The sequence below is a fragment of the Triticum dicoccoides genome, chromosome 6B, assembly GCF_002162155.2.
Source record: "Triticum dicoccoides isolate Atlit2015 ecotype Zavitan chromosome 6B, WEW_v2.0, whole genome shotgun sequence".
In the NCBI taxonomy this organism is placed as follows: domain Eukaryota; kingdom Viridiplantae; phylum Streptophyta; class Magnoliopsida; order Poales; family Poaceae; genus Triticum; species Triticum dicoccoides.
Window position 1 is genome coordinate 574356563 of NC_041391.1, and position 4879 is coordinate 574361441.

The window sequence follows — 4879 nt, forward strand, 5'->3', positions numbered from 1 at the left end:
GTGGAGTCCTAGTAGGACTCCCCCCTCCTTGGCGCGCGCCTTGTGGCCGGCCTCCTCCCCTCCTCCTTTATATACGGGGGCAGGGGGCACCCCAAAACACATCAATTGTTTAGCTGTGTGCGGTGCCCCCCTCCACCGTTTACTCCTCCAGTCATATTTGTCGTAGTGCTTAGGCAAAGCCCTGCGTGGATCACTTCACCAACACCGTCACCACGCCATCGTGCTGACGGAACTCATCGACTCCTTTGTGCCTCTACTAGATCAAGAGTTCAAGGGATGTCATCGAGCTGAACGTGTGCAGAACTCAGAGGTGTCGTATGTTCGGTACTTGATCGGTTGATTTGAGAAGACGTTCGACTACATCAACCGCGTTAAGTTAATGCTTCCGCTTGCGGTCTACGAGGGTATGTGGACACACTCTCCCCCTCTCATTGCTATGCATCTCCTAGATAGATCTTGCGTGAGCATAGGAATTTTTTTGAAATTGCATGCTACATTTCCCAATAGTGGCATCCGAGCCAGGTCTATGCGTAGATGATATGCACGAGTAGAACACAAAGAGTTGTGGGCGGTGATCGTCATACTGCTTACCACCAATGTATTATTTTGACTTGGCGGTGTTGTTGGATGAAGCGGTCCGGACCAACCTTACATTACCGCATTCATGAGACCGGTTCCATCGACAGACATGCAGCTAGTTTTGCATAAAGGTGGCTGGCGGGTGTCTGTTTCTCCAACTTTAGTTGAATCCAATTTGACTGCGGTTGGTCCTTGTGAAGGTTAAAACCGCAAACTTGATAAATCACCGTTGTGGTTTTGTGACGTAAGTTTGTACGGTGCATGCTAGCAGCCCATAGCAGCCACGTAAAACTTGCAACAAAAATAGTAGAGGACATCTAACTTATTTTTGCAGGTTATGTTGTGATGTGATATGGTCAAGACATGATGTGATATAAAGATTGTTGTATGAGATGATCATGTTTTGTAGAAGTTATCGGCAACTGGCAGGAGCCATATGGTTGTCGCTTTATTGTATGAAATACATGCGCTATGTGTTTGCTTTACTTTATCACTAAGCGGTAGCGATAGTCGTAGAAGCAATGGTTGGCTAGACGACCACGATGCTACGATGGAGATCAAGGTGTCAAGCCAGTGACGATGGAGATCATGATGTTGCTTCGATGATGGAGATCATGTCACATTTTTGATTGCATGTGATGTTTATGTTTTATGCATCTTATTTTACTTAGTACGGCGGTAGAATTAAGATAATCCCTTGCTAAAATATCAAGGTATAAGTGTTCTCCCCGAGTATGCACCGTTGCGAAAGTTCTTCGTGCTGAGACACCACGTGATGATCGGGTGTGATAAGCTCTATGTTCAAATACAACGGGTGCAAGCCAAATTTGCACACGTAGAATACTCAGGTTAAACTTGGCGAGCCTAGCATATATAGATATGGCCTCGGAACACTGGAGGCCGAAAGGTCGAACGTGAATCATATAGTAGATATGATGAACATAGAGATGTTCACCATTGATGACTACTCCATCTCACGTGATGATCGGACATGGTTTAGTTGATTTGGATCACGTATCATTTAGATGACTCAAGGGATGTCTATCTAAGTGAGAGTTCTTAAGTAATATGATTAATTGAACTTTAATTTATCATGAAATTAGTCCTGATAGTATTTGCAAATTATGTTGTAGATCAATAGCTCGCGTTGTAGCTTCCCTATGTTTTTTTATATGTTCCTAGAGAAAACTAATTTGAAAGATGATAGTAGCAATGATGCGGATTGGGTCTGTGATCTAAGGTTTATCCTCATTGCTGCACAGAAGAATTATGTCCTTGATGCACCGCTAGGTGGCAGACCTATTGCAGGAGCAGATGAAGATGTTATGAATGTTTGGCTAGCTCAATATGATGACTACTTGTTAGTTTAGTGCACCATGCTTTATAGCTTAGAACCGAGACTTCAAAAACATTTTTATGCCATAGAGCATATGAGATGGTCCAAGAGCTGAAATTGGTATTTCAGACTCATGCCCGTGTCGAGAGGTATGAGACCTCTGACAAGTACTTCGCCTAAAAGATGGAGGAGAATAGCTCAGCTACTGAGCATGTGCTCAGAATGTTTGGGTACTACAATTGCTTGAATCAAGTGGGAGTTAATCTTCCACATAAGATAGTGATTGACAGAGTTCTCTAGTCACCATCACCAAGTTACTGGAACTTCACGATGAACTATAATATGCAAGGGATAACGAAAGCAATTCCCGAGATCTTCATGATGCTGAAATCAACGAAGGTAGAAATCAAGAAAAAGCATCAAGTGTTGATGATTAAACAAGACCACTAGTTTCAAGAAAAAAAGGCAAAGGGAAAGAAAGGGAACTTCAAGAAGAATGGCAAGCAAGTTGTCACTCCCGTGAAGAAGCCCAAAGCTGAACCTAAGCCTGAAACTGAGTGCTACTACTTCAAAGGAAATGGTCACTGGATGCGGAACTACCCCGAATATTTGGCGGATAGGAAGGATGGAAAATTGAACAAAGGTATATTTGATATACATGTTATTGATGTGTACCTTACTAGTGCTCGTAGTAGCCCCTGGGTATTTGATACCTATTCGGTTGCTAAGATTAGTAACTCGAAACAGGAGTTGCATAATAAATAGAGACTAGTTGAGGGTGAAGTGACGATGTGTGTTGTAACTGGTTCCAAGATTGATATGATCATCATCGCACACTCCCTATACTTTCGAGATTAGTGTTGAACCTAAATAAATGTTATTTTGTGTTTGCGTTGCGCATGAATGTGATTAGATCATGTTTGTTGCAATACGGTTATTCATTTAAGACAGTGAATAATTGTTATTCTGTTTACATGAATAAAACCTTCTACGGTGATACACCCAATGTTAATGGTTTATTGAATCTCGATCATAGTGATACACATATTCATAATATTGATGCCAAAAGATGCAAAGTTGATAATGATAGTGCAACATACTTGTGGCACTGCCGTTTAGCTCATATTGGTGTAAAGCGCATGAAGAAACTCCATGTTGATGGGATTTTGGAATCACTTGATTATGAATCATTTGATACTTGCAAACCGTGCCTGATGGGAAAGATGCCTAAAACTCCATTCTCCGGAACAATTGAATGAATTAATGAATTATTGGAAATAATACATACCGATGTATGCGATCCGATGAGTGTTGAGGCTCGTGGTGGGTATCGTTAGTTTCTGACCTTCATAGATGATTTGAGTAGATATGGGTATATTTACTTAATGAAACACAAGTCTAAAACATTTGAAAAGTTCAAAGAATTTCAGAGTGAAGTGGAAAATCATCATAACAAGAAAATAAAGTTTCTACGATCTGATCGTGGAGGAGAATATTTGAGTTATGAGTTTGGCCTTCATTTAAAACAACGTGGAATAGTTTCACAACTCACGCCATCTGGAACACCACAGCGTAATGGTGTGTCCGAGTGTTGTAACCACACTTTATTAGATATGGTGCGATCTATGATGTCTCTTACCGATTTACCACTATCATTTTGGGGTTATGCATTAGAGACAGCTGGATTCACTTTAAACAGGGCACCGTCAAAGTCCATTGAGACGACACCGTATGAACTGTGGTTTGGCAACAAACCTAAGTTGTCGTTTCTTAAAGTTTGGGGATGCGATGCTTATGTCAAAAGGCTTCAGCCTGATAAGCTTGAACCCAAATCGGAGAAATGTGTCTTCATATGATACCCTAAGGAAACAATTGGGTACACCTTCTACCACAAGTCCGAAGGCAAGTTTTTTGTTGCTAAGAATGGAACCTTTCTAGATAAGGAGTTTCTCTCGAAAGAAGTGAGTCGGAGGAAAGTAGAACTTGATGAGGTAATTGTACCTACTCTCAATTTGGAAAATAGCTCATCCGAGAAATCTGTTCCCATGATGCCTACACCAACTAGAGAGGAAGCTAATGATAAAGATCATGAAACTACAGATTAAGTTGCTACAGAACCTCGCAGATCTGGTAGATCACGATCCGCACCAGAGTGGTATGGTAATCCTATTCTGGAGGTCATGTTACTTGACCATGACGAACCTACAAACTATGAAGAAGCTATGATGAGCCCAGATTCTGATAAATGGCTTGAGGCCATGAAATCTGAGATAGGATCGATGTATGAGAACAAAGTGTGGACTTTCGTAGATCTGCCCGATGATCCACGACCCATAGAGAATAAATGGATCTTCGAGAAGAAGACCGACGCTGATGGTAATGTTACTGTCTATAAAGATCAACTTGTTGAAAAGGGTTTTCGACAAGTTCAAGGAGTTGACTATGATGAGACGTTCTCACCCGTAGCGATGCTTAAGTCTGTTCGAATCATGTTAGCAATTGCCGAATTTTATGACTATGAAACCTGGCAAATGGATGTCAAAACTGCATTAATGGGTTTCTTAAAGAAGAGTTGTATATGATGCAACCAGAAGATATTGTCAATCCTAAAGGTTCTAACAAAGTGTGCAAGCTCCAGCGATCTATTTATGGACTGGTGCAAGCATCTCGGAGTTGGAATATCCTTTGATGAGGTGATCAAAGTATATGGTTTTATACAGACTCTTGGAGAAGCCTGTATTTACAAGAAAGTGAGTGGGAGCTCTATAGCATTTCTAATATTATATGTGGATGACATATTTTTGATTGAAAATGATGTAGAATTTCTGAATAGCATAAAAGGATACTTGAATAAGAGTTTTCCAATGAAAGACCTCGGTGAAGCTGCTTATATATTGGGCATCAAGATCTATAGAGATAGATCAAGACGCTTGATAAGATTTTTCAATGAGTACATACCTTGAC